The sequence below is a fragment of the Chiloscyllium punctatum genome, chromosome 22 (assembly GCF_047496795.1).
Source record: "Chiloscyllium punctatum isolate Juve2018m chromosome 22, sChiPun1.3, whole genome shotgun sequence".
In the NCBI taxonomy this organism is placed as follows: domain Eukaryota; kingdom Metazoa; phylum Chordata; class Chondrichthyes; order Orectolobiformes; family Hemiscylliidae; genus Chiloscyllium; species Chiloscyllium punctatum.
Window position 1 is genome coordinate 43,139,251 of NC_092760.1, and position 24,969 is coordinate 43,164,219.

A 24,969-nucleotide genomic window follows, 5' to 3' on the forward strand; every position below is an offset into this window, starting at 1 on the left:
CTGAAGTTGGTTGGGCCTCAGACACTACCTTGAGGAATTCCTGCAGAGATGTCCTGGAGCTGAGATGACTGGTTTCCAACAATATAGAAACCACACTTGGTCAAATGCAGTTTTGTCACACTCACCTTTTCTCCAGAATTCAGTGCTTTAGTCCATGATTGAACCAGGGCTATAATGAATGTCACTGAGCAGGTTATTGCTAAACCAGTTGCTTGACAGCACTATTGATGACACTTGCTGATACTTTACTGATGATTGAGAGTAGACTGATGGGTCAATAACTGATGTGTCCTGCTTTATGTACAGACATAACTGGACAATTATCCACATTGTTGGGTAGATACCACTATTGCAGCTGTACTGGAAGAGCTTGGCTAGAGGTACAGCAAGTTCTGGAGCACATGTCATAGAATCCCTACAGTGTGAAAACAGGCCATTCAGCCCAACAAATCCACACCGACCCTGTGAAGAGTATCCCACCCAGAACCATTCCCCTAATGCCTAATGGACCTAGCCTACACATCCCTGAATGCTACGGACAATTTAGCCTGGCCAATTCATCTAACCTTCAATAGTCTTCAGGACCATCACTGTCATGGCCCAAAACCTTTGCAGTATCTGGTGCTTCCAACTTTTCTTGATATCTTGTTTCTTGATTCACAAATAAATGTGGTAAGACTGCAGAGTTTTGATCTAATCCAGTGGTTGTAGAGTTGCTTAGCTCTGTATATCATTTGCTGCTAATGCTATTTGCTGAGCAAATAGTCCTGTTTGGTAGTTTCACCAGACTGACAGGTCCTGCTCCCAGTATGTATTCCTGCACTTTTCATTAAACCAGGATGATCCCCTGGCTTGAAGGGGGTTTACCGGGCCATGAGAATACACATCATATTGGAATATAACATAATTATGTTCCACAAAGCCTAATGGATGCTCAGCTTTGAGGTATCAAATCTGTTCATTTGGTGGTCACTTTTACCAATATTGTATGTTCAGATGAAATTGCAGCAAGTAGTTTTTGAGGATGAGATCAAAAGTATTTTTCCCTCTTGGTGATTACCTGTCCACCTCCCGCAGATCCAGAGAAGTGACTATGCACTTTCGGACTGGACTAGCTGTGTCAATAGTGGTGCTGCTTAGCTACTTTTGGTGATGGATAGTAAAGACCCCCACATAGGGTACATTTTGTACCCTTGTCATCCACAGTGTTTCCTCCAAATGCTACAAAATGGAGGAGTACCGATTCATCAGCTGGAGGATGACTGTACGTGGCAACAGCAGGTGATTTCCTTGCCCATATTTGACCAGATGCCATGAAATCATATGAGCTCTGGAGTCAATCTTGAGAACTTCTAGGCAGCACCCTCCCAACTGTATACCTGCTGGTAGGATTCTGTGAGTACGGCAACGTCTGACTGTTGTTTGAATTGGCAGTTTCCCAAATTTGGCACAAATTCCCAAATTTTTGGAAGGAGGACTTTACAGGGTAGTCTGGGCAATGCTTGCCATTTTTGTTTCTGGTGCCTCGGTTGATGCCAGGTGGACCATACTGTTTCATTCCTTCTTTTCTTTCTAGTGGTTTATACAACTGATTGATTTGCTAGGCCAGTTAACAGTCAACCCATTATGTGGGTCTGGAGTCAAATGTAGGTCAGACCAGGGAAAAGATGGCAGTTACATTCCTGAAAGGCCAATAGTAAATCAGACTGCTTTTTCTCAAAGACAATCAACAATATCATTGGACTTTAACTCAGGATTTTGTTTTCACAGTTCAATTTCCACCATATTTGAACCCAGATCTGTAGTATTTTAGACCTGGGTCTCTAGATCACTAGTCCAGTACAATACCATTAGGTCATTGTCTCCCCTTTATCATAATAGTGAAATCAGGCTCAAAGTGTGGCATCAAAACTGTGCCAGGCCCATTTCACTAAATTTTACACAGGAGCCTGTCTGCAGGTTCAGCGATTGGTTATCTATTCTCCACAGTTCACAGCAGAGCTCGGTGGAAGCTGCCACTGTAGTGTAAGCAAAGCAGAGTGCTTGACATATGGTGAATACTCTACATTTGGCATAGCAATTTGTCAACTTTCAGGAAGGCGAAGTACATCAGTGGTGCAAAGAAGCCTGAGGTAGTGTTGCTATAGTTACATTACGCAATCAGGTCTATTATAAAATAATGCATGCAATTTTCTCATGCATGCCAACTTTCATTACCATGCATGTGTTTTCAGTTAACCATGTGAAAATAGGTGAGAAATACAGGATTAGATGTGAACGTATGCTGCAATTGGCACATAAACTTGTGTTATGAGAAAATGGTTATTTTTATGATCTGGTGGTGATTGAGAGATTGAGCTATCCATAGTCCTGCAGTGGAGTGAGGTGTCTGTGTACAGCAAGTTCATACAGAGTCCACCAAAGGTGGCGCTGTGCTGTTTTTTACATTAAAATGGTGCTTCCTATTGAATAATCGCAATATTGTTGCTGCATGTGAATGTGAATACAAATACTGCTGCACTGAATCCAATTGAACTGTTCTGCTGGACATTTCATGAAGATCTATGGTCAGAGCATTTGCAGAGCTGCAAAAGATCAGACTCCCTGTTGCTTTTTTGTATACCCAGCAGGAGATTTGACTATTTTCAATATTGACTGAGGGTCATGACACTACTACAAGAATGAGGTAGAGTTGTACATTCCAGTAAAGCAGTAATGTATTCTAATTTTTAAAATGAGAAACAAAACTATAATTCAAACTACTTTGTTGAGTTCCTTTTGAGAACATTTTGTTGGACTCCTGGACAGATTAACTACTCAATGACTAAGTCGCAAGTCTTTAATGTCACAAGGAATTAAGGGGCTATGTGGAAACTGTGGGTAAGTGGCATTGAAATGCCCATCAGCCATTGAATGGCGGAGTGGACTCAATGGGCTGCATGGCCTTACTTCCACTCCTACGTCTTATGCTCTTATGGAGTAATTGTCCCAGGAGAGTTCAGTAGCTCTTAGTTCTGATTTCTTGCCTGCACTACTTGATCTCAAGCAGAGCAAAATTCTATACTTATCTTTAACACCCCTGATCTATGGAAGGAAACATCATCTCAATGTTCCTGTTTCTAATTGTGTTTCCACTGCAATAAGCTTGCGAGGGCGTCAAGTGATAACAGAATAAAATTTGGTATTAAGCTTCTTAGATTTGAGAACCCAACTGACGCCTACTGCTTGCAGCTCACAAATTAAAGAACACCACAAATAAGGTCCCAAATAGCCTTTGAGATATTATTTTCAACAAAGCAGATGGAAAATTAACCTAACAATATCCTTTTCTGAATGATACGCACTTGCGTAATGACTTGCATCTCTCTACCATTTTCTGTTCTACAGTTCAACAGTGCAAAGTTTACACTGCATTAAATTATAACTAAAAATAACCTATTTGTGTAATAAGTCATTTATTGTTCCTCACTATTAAAATCTGCTTATTTTCAGGAACATTACCATTCACATTGTTATTTGCACTTTTTTTTTTGCTTACATCATTTGGCAGATGCAATTTAATACAGATAAGTGTGAGGTGCAATTTATTGTCTAAATGGGGAGAAACTTCAAAATCCTTCAGTGCAGAGGGATCTGGTTTAAAGGAATGGAATGTGAAAACAGGGAAGTGTTGTTGTAACTGCATAAGGCATTGGTGAGATCACATTTGGAGTATTGTATATGATTTTGATCCCGTTACTTGAAGAAGGATGTAAGTGAATTGGAGGCAGTTCAAAGAAGGTGCACTAGACTAATTCCATTGATGAAACCTTTGTTTTACATGGAGAGATTGATCAGATTGGGCCTGTACTCACCAGAGATCAAAAGAATGTGTGGAGATTGAATTGAGATATATGAGATGCTAAAGGGGATTGACAAAGTATATGTAGAATCCATATTTCTCCTTAAGGGATAAAGGGATTTGTGACAAAGGCACAAATATGGATTAGGCCACAGATTAACCATAATTTCATTGAATGGTGGAGCATGTCAACGGGCTGAATGGTCTTTTGTTCCTATGCTCCTTATGAGGCAATTTTGAACAAGAGGGCTATAGTTTTAGGCTAAGGGATGGCAGACTTAAAGCATAATTGTGGAGGAATTATTTTTCTGAAAAGGATCATGAACCTAGAGAATTCATTATCCTCGAGTACAGTGGATGCCAGGACACTGAATGAATTTAAATAGGAGAAATACTTTTTGCTCGTAGTGGATTAAAAAGGTTATGAGGAATGGGTAGGAAAGTGGAGTTGATGCCAAAATGAGATTAGATATGATCATTTAAAATGATGGAACAGACACTTCTACTCCTCATTCTTACATTGTTCATTGTTTAACATTTTAAATTTAAAATGTTAAACAATTCTGTTATGCATTATTTTCTACTTTAGTGACATTTTATAAAATGATGACAAAAAAAATGTTGTTTTCTCATGATGTGCAGAGGGTGTAATTAGAATGCTACCAAACTTTTAGCTTTGATCCTGTGTCTAACAGTGATCTGAGACCAATATCAATGAATTCAAAATTTAACACTAAGTGATATATGAAGCACTTTATCTCATTTTTAAAGTATTTCTGACAGAACATTTGTGTTCAATAATTTTCTGTGACATGGCCTTAGAGATGTGGAAGAAACACAGAGGCTAACTTGCGACACAAGATACCACAAATAGCAACAAAATAATTAGCCAGTTGACCTATTTATTTGTGATCCTGTTTGAAGGGGAAAAGTAAGTATGTCTGTCAGGATAACAGAAGAATAACCTGCTCTCCCTTGCATCATGCAATCCTTAATGCCCACTTGAATCATTGTAGTAGGTAGACGTAGCCTTGATTTAACATTTCATTCAAGAACAGCACCTCTGATACAATGTGGCATTGCCTAAGTATTGAATAAGCCACTAAAATTATGGATGTGGATGTAGGTTTGCTCGTTTAGCTGGAAGATCAATTTTCAGACATTTTGTCACCATACTAGATGATATCTTCAGTGAGCCTCCTAGCGAAGCTAAAATTATGTAAGATCGGTTGATTTTGCCAGATAGAGTTCAAATCATTGGGATCCATTTTCATTCTATGAATAGAATATGAGATGTTGTTGTGCAATGTCTCATTATTTAAAATAAAAAACTTTGTTTATATCACACATGTGATAACATATGCAGTTTTGGTCTCCATACTATAAAAATATGTATTGAAACACTGAAAAAAGAGCAGAAGAATTACAGCCATGTAATTGAGAAAGTGCAACTAAATAGACTGGGGCACTTTTCCTTTGGAAAATGGAATCTAAGAGGAAACTTCAAAGATAAAATAACATGATGAGTAAGTTTGATAGAGTAAAGATGAGCAATAACTTCTAAAAGTCTCAAAATTTAGGTCATTAACTCAAAGGATGATGTAACAGGATGTAACATTTTAAAACATTTACTGCAAAAAATTACTAAAAGTAACAACTAAATATTATTTCATTGCAGAGACAAAACCAACAGTCTAGATGCTAAAAGTTTCATACTTGCAATATAGAGTTATTTTGGTTAACTGACAAACTTCTAATTGGATTTCTGTTTTGCTGCAGACAGCCACTGTACTGGATTTTAAATAGCGATATGGATAATTGCAAGCAATGCATCAACTTCCAATGACTTTCTCAGTCTCTTTGACAAATAAATCCATGAAAGTCTTTTACTTGCTGTTGGAAATGAAGACAGAGGAGGGAAGGGACACAATTTTTAAAAGATGGATTGTATTCGGGACAATAAACCATAACTCATCTTTTCATTACAGGATAACAGTCCCTATCTTATAAGGGTTCTATAAATGTTACTTATTGTATGAAGATTTCTCGCTCTCTCATATAATCAACTGGCAAAGATTTTAATCCAAGTGTTCTAATGATTGTGAAGGGTTATTATATCAGTACAACTGACCAGACTGTTTATTCACTATGTATAACTGGGGAAAAAAAACTTTTATTTATTGCCTGTAAAATTGAAAAATCTGACTACTTAATGTTATCACTAATTGATGAAGATTGGCAGTGATCATGTCATTAACAAAGCTTACTACTTGCTCAGAATGCCAGTTACTTCTATTGAGTGTTTCTGAACAATTCTGGGAATAAGAGAAAATATACAGATTGGATATATTATGACAGGACCACATAAAATTGCTTCAATAGTCAGTATGGGCTATGTCTCAACTCAAGTAGAAGAAGCAGAGAGATCAAATCAAATGTAAATTGACATTTACATTCAGTTGAAGCATTTCTGCTTTTATTATTTATGTTCAAGATTTAAGCATCACTGATAATGTTGGATGATCGAATGTTGGACGTGCCTACTATACGTGGAATGGCTATGGACTTGAACTTCCATCGTAACAATGGCTTGGAATTCACTGCAATAGTGATGATGGCAACAATGATGATGGCATAAGTTGTACTCTTGATTATTCAAGCAACAAATTTACACCACAATTTGCTGGAGAACTTATTTGAATATGATGTGATGAGGAAGAAGCAATGCAGCCAATGTTCAACAAATCTGAAGAACTGACTCTTTTATCTTTAATAATTTAAGGAAATAAACACCATGAAAATTTTTTTTTCTTCAAACTACTTCAGATACGAAATGCATATACATTTAAAAAATAATCAATAATATAGGACCCTTACAATTTGCATGATTGATGACGTGGAGGCAATATTTACTGGGTGCTATTTACTAAAATGACAACATGCCAATGCCAATGCCATAAATTCCAATAGGTTAATGGTGCATAAAGATGCTACAATTCCAGATGAGATCACTAAGTTTAAATTACGGTCAAATTAGGGAGTAGTAATTTAATTATTTTAAAGGTGGCAAATATATATGGTGTGTTGCTGAGAAATCTGTCAAGAGTTATTGCTTGTTACTTAACTGCATTAAACCTCTCTCTCTTTCACAAGGGATTCTAATTGCTTGCTTTCAAAGATCTAGCCCTCCAAGCCATCCTAACTCAACTGTTTCAATGACTGCCCATCTCTCTTCTCCCAAGACCACTTTGCCCAGGATTTGAGAGACTGTTCACATGACCTAATTATGAGCACAATTTCCTCTTGACATAACATGGCACTCATCCACTGACTCTATGTGGGCAGCACGGTGGCACAGTGGTTAGCACTGCTGCCTCACAGTGCCAGAGACCCGAGTTCAATTCCCAATTCAGGTGACTGACTGTGTGGAGTTTGCACATTCTCCCAGTATCTGCGTGGGTTTCCTCCCACAGTCCAAAGATGTGCAGGTCAGGTGAATTGGCCATGCTAAATTGCCCGTAGTGTTAGATAAAGGGGTAAATGTAGGGGAATGGGTGGGTTACGCTTCGGAGGGTCGGTGTGGACTTGTTGGGCTGAAGAGCCTGTTTCCACACTGGAAGTAATCTAATCTAATCTAATCAACAAGCACATAGACGTGGACTCAATATACCAGCCACTACAACAAACAATTGGAACTAGCAACAGGAAGAAACAGGAATGGAACCAAATAAATTCCAGAAGAGGCAGTACAGCAGTGCTTCACAGGAGGCTTCAAAGCACTGAAGATGTCACCTCGACTGGGGTTGAAACATCTGCAAATCAACTTCCCAGCTCGGCGAACATACCTACAACTGTGACAATTTCCTCTTCTCACAAAATGGCTGGATCAGCGCCTCTGAATTTCCATGGTTCCAATCATCTCAGCTTCACCAGAGAAACACTACTTGTGGACTTCCTCGGCCCACTTCCAGCTGCGTTGAATGTTCAATGGCACTAAGCATTTTTTCAGGCCTAATAATTTCGACAGCATGACACCATCCTTCTCAAACTTTCTCTAACAGACATAAGACTGACCCTTGAACTGCTGTTCATTGACTGATGAACTAATCTGTGTCTAATCAAAACATTTCATGATGTAGACGTGCCAGTGTTGGACTGGGGTGGACAAGGTCAGAAGTCAGATGACACCAGGTTACAGTTCAATAGATTTATTTGAAATCACAAGCTTTTGGAGCATTGCCCCCTTGGCAACTCCTACTTTGCTAATGTGGTCCCACCTAGTAAGAATATTGGAACATTCTGAACCCTGTATTTAGCTAGTACTTCTCCACAGCATACAGCTTTGACGACTAATGCAGCCACAAACAATAAATGGATTTTATCACAAATTTTAAGCAGAAAATGAGTAACTGACAGGCAGTAAAGGAAGTGCAAACAGTCATCTGCTTATGACTGTTGCCAGTTCAACTAAGGATAAAATCTCCATTTCAGTTAAACTTCATTAAAACTCTGAAGGAATGAAATATGCCAAACTGGACAAATATTAAACATGAATGCTGCTGACTTCAGTTTTTGGTGTAACTGTATTATTTCCCCAAGGGTAAGTTTTCTTCAGTTTCTTCAGATCCATGGTTTAATTTAACTGTTGCCCAAGCTATTACTCATCGACTATAAATACAAGTTGTCAATAATAAACTCCATAATAGATACCTAAATTCGTTAAGTGTTTAATGGAACATCAGAATTGTCTCATACTACTTCGAATTTGATTCATGAGAATGACATGGGGGATTCTCTTCAGATTGATCTTATGTATGTTAATGTGGAGAATATGACATCAGAAGCAACAAACATGCACAAACACAAATGATGCTACTAGCTAGATATTCGGAGGCAGAAACTTTCAGTCAAAGGGCAATAGCCTGAACACTGGCATAAAGCAGGAAATTTACAAATACCATTTACTCTATTGATAAATGGAGCTTTGATTATTTGCTCACTACTTTTATTGGCCAACACCTTTTTTAAGCAGTGCTGAAGTCCCTGAAATGATGGTGTAGCATTATTCATATCACAAGTCACTCATACTTTAATTTCATTAGCGCAATAATGACCTATGTACAGAGGAACCATTTCTTTGAGTTGTTAGCCAGGTGCCAATTTGGTTAGTGTGTAAGACATAATTATGATCCTAATTTAGATTTGTATTTTCACCAAAAACTATTTAGCTCTTCTTCAACATTATTTATGTACGAAGTTTTAATGAAACATGCCCATTATCTTCTAATATGTGAATTCTGTCCAAATATTTTCATTATTTTAGAATATTATGAATTGTTACAGCTGTCAAAACATAAAGAGAGGAGTCTTAAAAGTATATGATTGGATATAGATCAATAAAACCTCCTCAGTGAGATGGAGGCCCTTTATGGAAAATTCAAACAAAAATCTTTTTTAGTTGTGGAACATCAAACAGGCAGGGAATGTCATAAGGGAGAATTGTATAATTGTAATCATACAGTCCCGATAGTGTAGAAACAGACCATTTGGCTCATCGAGTCCGCACCGACCCTCTGAAGAGCATCCGACCTTGATTCACACCCCCTAACCTATTCCCGTAACTTTGCATTTCCCATGGCTACCCCACCTAGCCTGCACATCCCTGATGCCATGGGCAGTTTAGTTGATATCGGAATGGACAAGGTATAAGCAATCTGACAGAGAGGAGTGATCAAGCATGGAGTAAAATTAGATGGGCATATACAGAGTGAGATTCAGCCAGCAGCGGATTGCTAATTGGTGTACAACAGTCTTCAGTTGTGAATACTAGAGGTAGAGGTAATCAGTCTGATAGCAACTTGGATCAGGTCCCAGGTAGTTGAACAATTCATGTGATGTGAACAATATAGAGGAAGAAGGTTCCCAGACTGGAAGAAGTGGGAATTCCCTGTTGTAAAAGTAACCAGAGGTTATTTTTTCCCATCATTTTCTATAAGCCATTGACTCTGACCAGTGACTGGGAGACTAAGCAATTCAGTGCAAAGATCCTGTCTTTTAGGCAAAGAACTGAAAGAACCTGGAAGGGAGGAGATAAAAGAACAAAAGATCTTGGGAAATGCAAACTGAGATTCCCTATATGTACCTTTATTTTTGACACAGCATCCAGCTTTTTAAAGGGGCTTAGAATTTTAACTAGTAGTGTTATAAGTTGATAGCTCATAGTTATTTACTTATGGTTAGGATGTGCTTATTTGTAATAAATAGTAGTCCTTGATCAGTACAGAAACCTGGTCAGTGGTTTTCTTTTAAACTTGAGGCTGTCAGAGAGGTATAATGAGGACTTTAAACACTTTGATTAAATCTTTAACATTTGTGATGACCTCAGGATTAATAGGACTCAAGTATCAGCCCAGTTTCCCAAGTGAACTGCAACAGCTGACTGCTCCTTAAATGAAAGAGCAATGCTTTAAAAATGTTACGCTATTTATGTGAAACTGCGCATTTTGACAAATCCTTTCAGGAATAAGGACATTAAGCTTCATTTTTTATAAATTAGCTTTTTGATATGTCTGTTCTGGGAAAGAGTTTGAAAGTGGCTAATGTGAATCATGGAACAATTTATTCTTGTGAGGACCCTGTAAGCTTGCCAGTAATTTCTTACCTATGGTTAAAATGAATGAGACTGACAGAAAAGATTTACAATTCTAATTATCTCTCTCTGATTCTTCAAATGCTTCAAGAGAAATCAAGCTGTATTTTAAAACAGATCACTATTTACACAAACTTTTGTTAACATGGTCAATGATGGCCCAGTCTCTCAGTGGTTGGATCCTTTTGCACAGTATAACATTATTCAGCCTGTAAACGGGACTCCTCAGTTTGAATTGAGCCATAGTATGCATCCCCAAGTTGACTAATTTATGTTTTTAACTCAAAATAAATACCATATAACATTTCATCAGTGTGACTCATTTTATGTCAAGAAGACTATTTTTGACAAGTTTTGCAGATATTCAGTTAATCAGCACATTATTATAGTGACAGCTAAATTTTCAACCATCCACCTTTAGTTAGGGAAATATGCTATGTAAAAAGTTTCACAACCGTGAATCTTTATCAAACAGATTTCAATTGTATAAATCACTGCAATAGAGTCATAGAGATGTACAGCATGGAAACAGACTCTTCGGTCCAACTCATCCATGCTGACCAGATACCCCAACCCAATCTAGTCCCACCTGCCATCACTGGCCAATATCCCTCCAAACCCTTCCTATTCATATACCCATCCAAATTAATTTTAATTGTTGCAATTGTACTAGCCTCCACCACTTCCTCTGGCAGCTTATTCTATACATGTACCACCCTCTGCTTGAAAGCGTTGCCTCTTTTATATCTTTCCCCTCTTACCCTAAACCTATGCCCTCAAGTTCTGGACTACCCACCCCAGGGAAAACACTTTGTCGATTTATCCTATCCATGCCCCTCATGATTTTATAATCCCCTATAAGGTCACCCCTCAGCCTCCAACACTCCAGGGAAATCCGCCCCAGCCTGTTCAGCCTCTTCCTATAGCTCAAATCCTCCAACCGTGGCAATAACCTTGTAAATCTTTTCTGAACCCTTTCAAGTATCACAACATCTTTCCAATAGGAAGGAGACCAGAATTGCACGCAATATTCCAACAGTGGCCTAACCAATGTCCTGTACAGCTGCAACGTGACCTCCCAACTCCTGTACTCAATACTCTGACCAATAAAGGAAAGCATTCCAAACGCCTTCTTCACTATCCTATCTACCTGCGATTCCACTTTCAAGGAGCTACGAACCTGCACTCCAAGGTCTCTTTGTTCAGCAACACTCCCAAGGACCTTAAGTATATGAGTCCTGCTAAGATTTGCTTTCCCAAAAATGCAGCACCTCATATTTATCTAAATTAAACTCCCATCTGCCACTTCTCAGCCCATTGGCCCATCTGATCAAGATCCTGTTGTAATCTGAGGTAAACCCTCTTCGCTGTCCACTACACCTCCAATTTTGGTGTCATCTGCAAACTTACTAATTATACCTCTTATGCTTGCATCCAAATCATTTATGTAAATGACAAAAAGCAGAGGACCCAGCACCGATCCTTGGGGCATTCCAGTGATCACAGGCCTCTAGTCTGAAAAACAACTTTCCACCACCACCACCCTCTGTCTTCTACCTTTGAGCCAGTTCTGTATCCAAATGGCTAGTTCTCCCTGTATTCCGTGAGATCTAACCTTGCTAATCAATCTCCCATGGGGAACCTTGTTGAATGCCTTACTGAAATCCATATAGATTACATCTACCGCTCTGCCCTCATCAATCCTCTTTGTGACTTCCTCAAAAAACTCAACCAACTTTGTGAGACATGATTTCCCATGTTGAGTAACCCTAATCAGTCATTGCCTTTCCAAATACAAGGACTCCCTCCAACAACTTGTCCTGCACTGACGTCAGGCTCACTGGTCTATAGTTCCCTGGTATGTCCTTACCACCTTTCTTAAACAGTGGCACCCCGTTAGCCAACCTCCAGTCTTCCGACACATCACCTGTGACTATCGATGATACAAATATTTCAGTAAGAGGCCTAGCAATCATTCCCCTAGCCTCCCACAGAGTTCAAGGGTACACCTGATCAGGTCATGGGGATTTATCCACCTTTGTGTGTATCAAGACATCCAGCACTTCCTACTCTATAATATGGACATTTTTCAAGATATCACCACCTATTTTCCTACATTCGAAGTCTTCCATGTCCTTTTACTGTGGAAATACTCATTTTCTACGGCTCCACACAAAGGCCGCCTTGCTGATCTTTGAGGGGCCCTATTCTCTCCCTAGTTACCCTTTTGTCCTTAATGTATTTGTAAAAACCCTTTGGATTCTTCTTAATTTTATTTGCCAAAGCTATCTCATGTCCCCTTTTTGACCTCCTGATTTCTCTCTTAAGTATACTCCTCCTGCCTTTATACTCTAAGGATGCACTTGATCTATCCTATATATACCTTAACATATGCTTCCTTCTTTTTCTTAACCATACTCTCAATTTCTTTAGTCATCCAGCATTCCCTATACCTACCAGTCTTCCCTTTCACCCTAACAGGAATATACTTTCTCTGGACTCCTGTTTTCACATTTCTGAAGGCTCTAATTTTCCAGGTGTTCATTTACCTGCAAACATCTGCGCCCAATCAGCTTTTGAAAGTTCTTGCCTAATACCATTAAAATTGGCCTTTCTCCAATTTAGAACTTCAACTCTTAGATTTGATCTATCCTTTTCCATCACTATTTTAAAAGTAATATAATTATGGTCGCTGGCCCCAAAGTGCTCGCCCACTGACACGTCAGTCACCTGCCCTGCCTTATTTCGCAAGAGTAGGTCAAGTTTTACACCTTCTCGAGTAGGTACATCCACATACTGAATCACAAATTATTTTTTTGTACACACTTAACAAATTCCTCTCCATCTAAACCCTTAACACTATGGCAGTCCCAGTCGATGTTTGGAAAGTTAAGATCCCCTACCATAACCACCCTATTATTCTTACAGATAACTGAGATCTCCTTACAAATTTGTTTCTCAATTTCCCTCTGACTTTTAGGGAGTCTATAATACAATCCCAACAAGGTGATCTTACTTACTTCTCAGTTCCACCAAAATAACTTCCCTGGATGTATTTCCGGGAATATCCTCCCTCAGCACAGTTGTAATGCTATCCCTTAGCAAAATGGCCCCTCCCCCTCCTCGCATGCCTCCCCTTCTATCCTTCCTGTAGCATTTGTATCCTGGAAAATAGAGCTGCCAGTCCTGTCCATCCCTGAGCTGTGTTCCTGTAATTGCTATGGTAAACTAGTCCCATGTTCCTAACCATGCCCTAAGTTCATCTGCCTTCTCTGTTGGGCCCCTTGCATTGAAATAAATGCAGTTTAATTTATTAGTCCTACCTTGTTCTCTGCTTTGTTCCTGGTTGCCCTGACTGTTTGTCTCTCTTCTTTTCTCAACTGTATCAATCTCAGATTGATCTCTTTCTTCACTGTCTCTCTGGCTCCCAAACCTCCCCCCACTGCCCACGCCCCCACCCTCGGCTCCCCCGCACCTTGTTATCATAATTTCTATGATTAATTTTGCTTTAATTGCAAGATACTATTATGTCTTCCCCAACACCCCCCTTTCTTACAGACTCCATTTCCTTGTACCCCCCAAACATCTCAGAGCCTCCCTTTCCTCACCTAACTCTTGCTCAATTCCCCTTTTCTTACCCCACCTTCCTCAAAACCCATCCTCCTATCAGTGCCACCTTCTGTTTATCCACCACACTACCCTCCTCCTCACACTCACTCTCTCGTTACCCAAGCAAAACATCAAACAAAAGACTTGCCATATCTTTTCTGTCATTGGGTCAAGATCTTGGAAACCCTTCCTAATAGCCATTATCTACTTGGTCACTGTTCATGAATACCTGACCACTGAGATCTTGGAGTTGCTAGAGCAACTCAACACAGGATGATTAAGACGACCTGCATTAGCCCTGCCACCTGTAGTTCATCATGTTCAGCAAATGTACAGGTGGGGAGTTCCAATGCACCTGCAGCCCTGTGGCATTCTAGAAGGTAGAAACTGTAGATTTGGAAGGTGGTGCCAAAGGATCCTTGGCTTTCATTATATAATTTCAAGTGCAATTCCACTCTTAAATAGACTTTTACTTCCCCCACTGTTAACTATTTGTTTATCTCCTCCTCCTAACCTGCATTCCTGCCAAAAAAGTGCTGTTTTCTTCCCCCCTACAGTTGACCAGAGTAGACATAAAGATCTGACAAAGTCAGCACAGAAGTATCAAAGAATGATCAGGATGAAAGGTAGCATGGGGGTGGGCAAAAGCCCTTCATCAGGAATAAAAGCAGTGAGCCTGAAGCATGTCAGTTGAAGTGGAAGGAGTGAGGGAAGATTTTGGGAAAAAAATGAAAATGTGCAATAAGATTTACTTGCTGTGGCTCTGCCAGTGCAGCTGCAGAAATCTATTACTCTTGTGCTTTTCAATGAATTGGCTTGTAAGCTCACAAATATTTTGAGACTAAAAAATAAAAGACCTCCAGTTGACTGCAGGGTGTAAACTGCATTCAGAATTACTTTGCTAGGACCAATTGCTATCTGATATCAGGTTGTTAACAATTTTATTGTCTTCTACAATTCTTCTAAACTCTTGCATATATCTGAAAATGGGAAGCATATAATTTGCATTTGTTTTGCCAGTCAATCTTAATGATCTCAAGGTCCATCTGACCCAGCTGGTAGTGCTGATTCTACATTGCTAGTGATTATTAATGATTGCCTCTGAATACTTTTCAGCGCTAATGAACGCTTTCACAAAGCAGTGTTTTTTTTTGGTACATTCGAGTGCTTGATCCTGAATGAGGATGTTAATTCATGTTGTGTGATCAGGAATTGAAAGAAAATTATAATATTTGATGTCCATTCATGCCTACCATAAAAAACACATTTTATTTCCTCAGTTAGTCCACAGTCCCAAACCAAAGAAAAATACCGGTTTTAATCAAGGGAACTGTGTAGAGAGGGGGCTGCAGTTTTAGAAATTACACTTACAAGAACAGTGCAAGCAGAAACAAATGCCATGGAGTGATGAATTCTGAAATAAGGGACAACTGCTTGAAAATAATGTTTTGAGTGTCTCCAGATCGGAAGACCATGGCTTGTGTGGGGCCGATGTAGCAGAGAACCACCCAGCCTAAGAATGGAACACATTGAAAGAGTCTCGCCTCTCTCTCAATCTCTCCTATGTGGAGGTATCAGAATGTCTCCAGTGATAGCCAGCTAGCTTCCACTTATCTTTCTCTGCAAATGCTTTTAGAAAAGGAAAATCATCTTCAAAGACTCGAAAAGGAACAGATTCTCAACCAATGAGTGAGTACATTGATTATCGATGTACAAACAACCTTCTGTTAACATTAAAGAATTGAAAGGAAAAGAAGGAAGACAGCTCATCAGCTCCTATGATTCAGAGTGGTTCTGTCGAACAGTTTCCTTGATATTTTTTTTCTCACCTTTTATATGGATGCCCTGCGTGTCCATCTGAATCTAAGAAGGGGTAGAGTTTAAGTTATGGAAAGTTAATGATTTGTGTTTCATTTATGCCGTTGGTTAAAATAAGCTATTTGTGAAAGTGTAGAAACCTGGTGTGTGCTCTATTTTAATTTGAGTTCATCCATCTGTTAAATTGGAGACTTTAGACAGTTTGAATCTTTTCACATTGTGACAGCCCTGGGAATATTGGGGTTTAGTTTCCAGCTCACTGTACTGAATTGTGACATGACTGCAGTTCTGAGCATTTTAGAACATGATCAAGTGCCCAACTCATTTTTGGTTGGTGAGCTACACGGAAACATGCATGAAGTTCAGAGTAGAAATCCAATCCAAATAAGTACTTCACACTTCCATCCATCAAACTTCTTCACATTCAATCTCATTGCAGAAGCTGACTGATGAACCACAATATATTTAATCCACTAATTCAGAATTCTATAACAGGTTTAGTTATTAAATGTACTCTCTTGGCATTTTTCCCAATGTTTTGATCAGCACAGTGAGTATTGTCAACTCAGCATTAATCTTGTAACCCTGTCAGACAAATTAACATTTTTTTCCCTGAAGGATATGTAAAGGTGGTACTCAAGTAATGAGTGTCTATCACACTGGTTGTGAGCCAGTTACAACCTCATGCTGCCTCTTTTTGGGAATGCATATCATATTAAGTGCCAGTTATGAACTTCACTCAGCAGCAATAGATCTCTCCTGGGATTAAAAATCCTGGGTGTAGAAGATCCACCTGACAAGAGATACTGGAGAGTCAGGCAGCAATTGATGCCAATCTTGTACCAGAGGCCTCGGGTCATCAGGGACCCATGAACACATGAATGAAAACAGGTAAGGAGGGCACAGGCAAAGGCTGGAGCTGATACAAATGATTGGAGTGGGGGTGGGGATGGAGGTGATACAAGGAGTGAGGGTGAGCATATCTCTTATCCAGTCCCTGAACCCTTTTTGATGCAAGGTGCCCAGCTAAGTGCCAGACAATAAGTGACCACTCACTCAACAGATGTCCACACCAAAGTCACGAGGATTTGATTTTCAGGCTCCTCGTAGAGTAAGTCCCCTGTTTATTTGTTGGATAAATGGCAACAGGGATGGAATAAGGTGCTTAAGTTAGCTATAATTGCAAGCTTAAGGACCTCAAGGTGCAGCAGGATGAGAAAGCCAACCATAGGTCTATCTACCAGACTTCTTCTGGGCAGAGGTGGGAAGGTGCCAGGGTTTCCACCTGTCACCTCCTGCCCAAATAAATATCCCACAATCAAATTCTTCTGAAAACAGGGCATTAAATTGCACCTCATGTCACAATAATTGCTTCCAGCTTTTGATTAGATGCAAACGTCATTTTCCTACTCCACAATTTTTGCCTTAGGTCTATACTAATTACTCTCTCACTCCATCCTCTTTCCAACTAAACTTGATGATCAATCCACAAAATTGTATTTTGTGCTCTGAGGTCAAGTCTAGGGCAACTCATTTTCAAACACTTGGCACTGAACCTAATATGCAATACATTTAAATTGAAAAAAAAAACAAAGCTGATTTTCTATTTCAATATCCATTACTGACACAATTCTTCAGAGAATTAAAAGCTGTCTGTGGTTCTAACCTCCACAGGCAAATTATGCTACAGTAGATAATGCATATGGATTTTTCTCTCAGAGCAGTTCCAGATGCAATCAGATGGAAAGTACTTGGCCCATGGAGACGGACAAAGCATTCAGTTTGACCATGAAACTCAATGTACCCATTATGCAAGATGAAGTGACTATTTTTTACTCATTTGCAAGCTCCATGTGCCACTGTTCAGGCCTACTACTTGGTCAGATGAATACAGTAAAGCGTGATTTAGCACATGTCAAAAGGCAAATGATTTAAACCAACTATATTGGTGATCAGATTTTGATTTAGTCTGTCTTTGAACATGTTGCTTTAATACACAAATGGATACAGAAGTCCAAGTAGAAAACATACATTTTTGACGTGTAAGGCACAGTTGCAGATGTATTTAGAAATTTAAAGCTGTAAAAGGTATGGAAAGAGAAATTTTTTGAGTATTCACCATTTTTGTACAGCAAAACATAGTTTCATAGAGATGTCATTGAAATTTAAGTTATCCTTACATCCTAAGAAGAACGCATTGGATAAACTGAATCTGTAATTCGGATTTTAAAATGTCTGATCTTTCTCCCCCAGGTATCAATGGTCCTTGAATCATATGGAAGACTTCACCATTTGTTCAAGTCAGTTTCTGAACACATCAATAGACCCTTTACATTACTTTAACCAAGGAGAAAGTGAGAACTAGCAGTAACTTCTTGCCAAGCAGGCATGAAAACCAAAGCAGTCTTTGCAGGTAAGTGCAAATTCTCCTTTGGGAGGTCAGGAGGAGCTGTGTTCTGCAAGGCCTTGTCTGCATCAGGCATTTCTCTCCAACTACTACATCCTGGAACAATACTTCACAAATTGCTGACTACTTGAGAAAATCCCAACCTTACAGTTACCTTGGCCACAACAACAAACCGGGGAGGCAGTGGCAAAATGGTAATGTCATTGGGCTAGTAATTCAGAACCTCAAAATCATTCTGGGTTTATGGGTTCAAATCCTGTTAGAACAGATGATGAAATTTGAATTCACTATAAAATATAGAGTTTTTAAAAAATTAAAATCTTAATAGCAACTCTTATCAATTGTCATTAAACAAATCTGGTCCACTAATATTGTATTGGGAACCAAATCTTCTATCCTTATTTAGGTTTGGCCTAAATAGGACTCCAGCCCATAGCACATTGGATGACTCTTTAGTGGACAATTAGGGATCAGTAATAAATGCTGGCCATGATTAAATTTTAAAAAAAACTTTCTTTATTTCTTGTCAAGGGCACAAAACCAGCATGATAATACGACCTTGTCATTTAAACTGAATGAATTTCCTAGATCACCTGGGAGTTAAAACTGTATATTTCCATTGTTGAACCATTGTCAGAAGCATACATCTTTCGATATGGCATAACATGGACTGATGTATTAGGGGAGTAATAGGGATCTTAAGTTATTTCATAATGAAGACTGCATAAATTGCTCATCAAACAACCCTGTCCATACTAACAAGTTGGGAAAAGCCATGACATCAACCTGTGTACTTCAGGTTAAATCTGGCTGTTAAAATTAGTATTTTGAAGTTTCAAAACAGGCAAGCTCCTGTCCACTGCATTTCATGTTACAGTGTAAAGACAAACAATGAAATGAAGAACTGATGAAACTAAGAAAGAGTTCACCACCTCTTCTACTACTGGTTTAAGCATGCAAGTTTTTTTAAAAAATGCAATAGCAAGAGATTTTTAGTGACATGGACACCCGTGGGCGGATTTTAGTAGGTGAAGAGATTACTGTCCTGCCACTGGAGGAACCATCAGGGAATGCATCCCCACAACAATTTAATATTCTGTAAAATGTTAGAGGTGAGATTTACGTCCCTCATGCGGGTGGAAGTTGCCCCTCTGAGAGCTGCTAGCTGCATGGCTGAAAGGTCTTTAGTGTCAAGATTAGAGTGGTGCTGGAAAAGCACAGCAGGTCAGGCAGCATCTGAGGAGCAGAAAAATCGATGTTTCGGGCAAAAGCCCTTCATCAGGAATGATGCAGGGAGCCTCTGAGGTGGAGAGATAAATGGGAGGGGATGGGGCTGGGGACAAGGTAGCTCGGAGTGCAATAAGTGGATGCAGGTGGGGATGAAGGTGATAGGGCAGAGAGGAGGGTGGGGCGGATAGGTGGGAAGGAAGATTGGCAGGTAGGACAGAGCTAAGCTGACAGATTTGAACCTTGGGGGTAAGGTGGGGGGGAGAAGGGAAATGAGGAAACTGGTGAAGTCCACATTAGTGCCATGGGGTTGAAGGGTCCTGAGGCAGAAGATGAAGCGTTCTTCCTCCAGGTGTTGGGAGGTGAGGGAGTGGCAGTGGAGGAGGCCCAGGACCTGCATGTCCTCAGCAGAGTGGGAAGGGGAATTGAAATGTTCATCCACGGGGCAGTGGGGTTGATTGGTGCTGGTGTCCCGGAGATGTTCTCTGAAGCGCTCTGCGAGTGTCAGCAACATTATCAGGAGTGATGACGATCCTGCTAATTTGAGGGCATAGCTGTTTTTCAGGCCTTCTAACCAACTTGTTATTCAAAGCTGAAATAAAGTTAACTGTTCTGGAAATCTGATGTGCACACACACCCACACAATACTTTGTGCTGCGCTTACAAATGAATACAAGCTATAAGAGCCAAGTATCTAAGCTTGTTGCAAATACTAAGTGAAGTGGAACAGTAAGTAGTGTAGACAGGAGCAGAAAGTTGTGAAAGAATATTACAAATTACCCGAGTGGTGCAAACTGGCAAATGGTATTCAATTTGGAAAAGTTTGAGGTCACCCACTTTGGGCCCCAGAATGATGGATGGGAGGGTTTTCTAAATAGAAAGAAGTTTGAAGCTGTGAAGGAGCAGAGGGATTTAGAGGTTCAACTGCTAGATGACAGATACAAAAAAACAAATTAAAAAGGCTTGTAGTATGTTGACCTTTACCTCATGAGAACTGGAATAAAAAGGAATCATTTTATAGCTGTAAAGAGCTGCAGTTAGACTAAATACTGTGTCCATTTTTTGATGTTGCATCTCATGGAGTATTTTTATTGGCCTTGGAGGGGAGTTCAGGGCTGATCATTCAGACTTAAACCAGAGTTAAATGGGATAAATTATGAAAAAAAATGAATAAATTAAGATTATAGTCTCTTAAAAATAGTATATTAAGGAGTAATTCAAGTAAAATGCTTAAGGTGATTAAAGATGGAAATTATTATATTATAAATTGGTCATTCCAAGTAATGTTAGAAAGCAGTTTTTCACACAAACAGTCATGAAAATCTGTCCCAAAACAATTTTGAGGCTAGGCCAGTTAAAAATATTGAAATAGGGATTGATTTTTTTTGAGGCAAGGAGGTTAAGCAAATTAAAAACCATAACCTGAAGAAGTAAGACAGGTAATTGAACGCCAGCTAGAACCTGAGAGGATCAATAATGTCAAGATGAATTGAGGGAATTGTGGCAAAATAAACTAGCACAGTTGGAGTCATTGCACAAAAATACCCTCGGTTAGAGGATGAGATTGTCCTCGTAATTCCACAAAATCTGAGGGGCAATTCAATCATGCAGGTGGGCAATGGGAGCAAGAGCGGCCCATATTCGCAATAGTCAGGACCTTTGAGGAGCTGTTCCTCCAATAACAGGCGGTTTTTCTGCCATGCTTGATTTGTCACAGTGAACATCGTGAGCACAGATGCTGGGCCAGAGGAATTGGGGACCTGAGACAGCTGGCATAAAATGGGGCTGGCGACACTGAAGGACATGGAGGGTACTGAGACTGGAAGTACGCGATAGGAAAGAAGTGGTGCAGTAAGCAGAAGGATTAGACAGTTGTGGGGGGAGACAGCAATGTGGAAATGTGGTTGCAAAAGGAGTAAGGGGGCTCCTGGGTTGGGGACAGGGGGAGAGATAGTGGACAAGAGGTTATGGGCGGTGTTATAAAGAGGGGCTACAAACACAGTGAAGGCCTGAAAAGGGGGAAAGAACAATTTTAAATCTCAGCTAACCTGGAACCAAGAACACTTACAGTTACCAAGATAATGATTTCCTTGCAAATGATTGTGAAATCTCCAGTTTAAGGCAGCAGAAGTTCAGGAGCTGCTACATGGGGGGTGAAATGTAATGGATGCTATTGCAACGAATGAGCCATTATTTGGATAAGTTAGTACTGAACAGTTTTACTTCATAGAGATTTGCATTTCTGTGTTATCACACCTCAAACCTTCCACCACACTGTGAATTACCCATGAAAAGGGGACTCTACTAGAGACAGATATGTAATCATTTAACTGTGCTCTCATCAGTCTGCAGAACATGTATTTAAAACAATGGCTTTTGTGTACATAAATCTTTTGTGTACATAAATTTGTGTGCCAGTACTTTTTTCCTGAAAAATTTTTTGTTGCGAACTTATGCTTTTGTCTTTTGCCAATTTAAATACTGTGGTATTTAAGAATATTAATGCTTCTCTTATGTGTTGTGTCATTACATTTAATGAGCAGTGATAATTATTGAGGCTATTGATGAAATCTTCAAATTCCGTGACAGCCCATATATCCCATACATCAACATAAATACAGAACAATATACATAGAATAATCCCAGCGCCTGAACAACTTGAGCAATTGGCTAGAAATATCCAGACAGGACCTTCTTGACGCAGGGAGCAGAAAGCCCCATTTTCTAACCATTAGACAGTAAACATTCAGAAACTAACTTACACAGATTATCACTCATTGCTGACTAATCTCACTTTTCTAATATGCAGGCTCCCATTCTCCCACCCACTAGATAGAAACTAGATGCCAAGAATTTGCAATTGGAAGTCAGAAAGACTGGTGGCCTCAGCTCGCTGCTTGGTCCTTTGGATCTCCATCTTGGACAACTGGCATCAGCATCTCAGGGCACACTCAATGGGCCATAATAGCATGTCCGCAGACATTAATATCTGACATCCACCAGCCTCATCGCATTATCGTGGGACTCCTCCAATCCATTTACAGTTCATGCTGTAATTTAATGTTGTACTATGAAGTACACAGGCATCTTTCACTGCAGTGCTGCTGCCAAGACACATTTTGCGCAAGGATCAGGCACCCAGCTCATGGTATGGATCAGGGTGCATTTCAGGACTGCCTGCCTGCCTGCTCTCATTCACTTTGTGTTTACTTCAATGAGCACAGCATCTCTGTCTTGCCTCATCTTGCCCTTTTGTTCATTTAAAACTCACAATACTTTTATGTTACCTTGCCATTTAGTGCAGCTACAAAGCTAGGCAGCTTGTCATGGTTGCTAGCAGACAGTCAGAGGTGGACACGTGCTATGTCAAACTCATCTACAGTATGTGCCAGTAGCCTATTTGGCAAACACTTGGACTTTCTATTAAAGCATATGCAATGTCTCAAAGTCAAAGGAGATGAGTCCTCAGTCAAGTCAAGGGTTGCTGCCATCAACCTCATGTCCTGGTACAGTGTCTGCAATCAGTGCTGAGGTTTGGGTATGGTCAGTTGTCCATTTACGATTTCATGGTCAGAGTGTTTGTCTCACTACAATACTGGAGTGGTTAATGGTAAAATTCTGTAGGTCCCGTGCAAGTGATCCATTGTGCAAACTGTGATGTGTTGCCTTCCATGTTTTCTCAACTCCAAACTGAATAATGAATGGAAAACAGATGCAACCATACCTACAGTGGGCAAAGGTTTCTGTCTTAAAGTATGGGCTTCATTTCTGATGGACAGGAAGCCTTCAAGGGTCAATAACATCATTCTTGCACTTGCAAAGTATCGGTTGAAATCATTTGCAATCATATCATGCATGTAAAATGCATGCAGTTTACAGCAGTGTGAGGTGCAAATGCTTGTCACTAGCAATCTCAACTTATAGTCATTATTGCAGATCGAAAATAGGTCTTTCGAAAGTAGAGGTTGCTACATGTGACCTTAAAAGTGGCACCTGTGGCCACAAAGCACAAAGCTAATACAAGACCCCATGGGCTGCAAAGAGGCATGGAACTGATTTACTATCACCTTGAACTGTAAACATAAAGCAACATATTCTGGTATACAATGATGCCTTTCTTAGGTGATATGTGGCTGAGAGGACAAGATCTCAGTGCTCATGCAGCACTTACAATTTCCTATCTCTCTGTGACATGATTACTGAAACATTCATTGGAATAAGGTGCAATGTCAAACGACCATGTGTACCGCCAAACTCCAAGGCCATCTCACTCCACCACCCCCCCCCCCACCTTACCAGTGTGTTCCTTGACCCAGTTATGGAGGAAGACCGGTAAATTTTCATCTGATATCACTGACTGCTCAAAGCAATACTGTTGTTGCAATGTAATGAAGTTGCAGAGAAATGAAGGAGTAATAGATATGCCAGCAAGTGTAGGACCAGCAACAAGGTCCAGCTAATGCCAAACTGCCTCCAGATGAAGAAGCCACAGTTAATGAGTCTCTCAGAAGGTTTGAGTGAGGTGGTTTTAGCACAGTCCATAGATGTTATAGAACTATACAAATGCTACAGCAGGTGATGAAGGAGTGGGTGGTCATCAAGGTGATACCTGTATTAAACCTTTCTGCAACCTTTCTACCACGGAGTCATTGAGGACATTGTGCAGAATCTCAGAACCTTTAGCCCACAAATGAATCAAGGCTGTTACTGATGTAGCTTATGCTCAATCACACCACATCAATTCATTTCCCTGTGGATGAGACTGCAGGGTACGCATGTCAATATAGTTGGAGGTACCCTCCAGGTGGAGTGTACACAAATTGCGCTGATGATCACATAATGTTGTAATGCAGCAGAGTTCATCAACAAGAAATGGTCCCATTTCATTAACATGCAAGTCATCTGTGATCATCAGCAACACATCTTTGAAGTCTGCATTAGGTACACTGGGAGCTGCCATAATGCCATGTCATTGAGAATGCATGTGTTCCTGCTGCGCTTAAGGGGCCAGATGCCTTGTTAGGATAATCACTGGTGGACAACCACTACTCTCTGCAACCATGATGTTTTGACCCCATTAGGCAACCCCTGACTGAGGCCAAGCACAGTTAAAATTCTGCATTTTCTTTGATTAGGGCCATCATGGAGCTGACAACAGACTTGACAACAGTTGTACTTAGTTCAGTTGGGAGTGGGGGTTGGAGCCTATAGCACACATCAAGCAGAACGTGCCACATAGTCCCAGCTAGTGACCCCAAATGGAGCAGACCAAAAGGGAACAAGAAAGAAGCTTACTAACTTGAAGAGTAGCAGCCATCTTCCAAGGAAGAAAATAGGTGGCACGGTGGCACAGTGGTTAGCACTGCTGCCTCACAGCACCAGAGACCCGGGTTCAATTTCCACCTCAGGTGACTGACT

General features: G+C 40.0%; 1 protein-coding gene across 7 annotated transcripts in view; it reads right to left on the bottom strand.

Annotated features, from left to right (window-relative positions):
• The window catches only part of LOC140493583 (synaptotagmin-7-like), a 698,518-nt gene that overhangs the window by 313,225 nt on the left and 360,324 nt on the right, over nt 1-24,969 (bottom strand). The gene's annotated exons all lie outside the window — the stretch shown is intronic.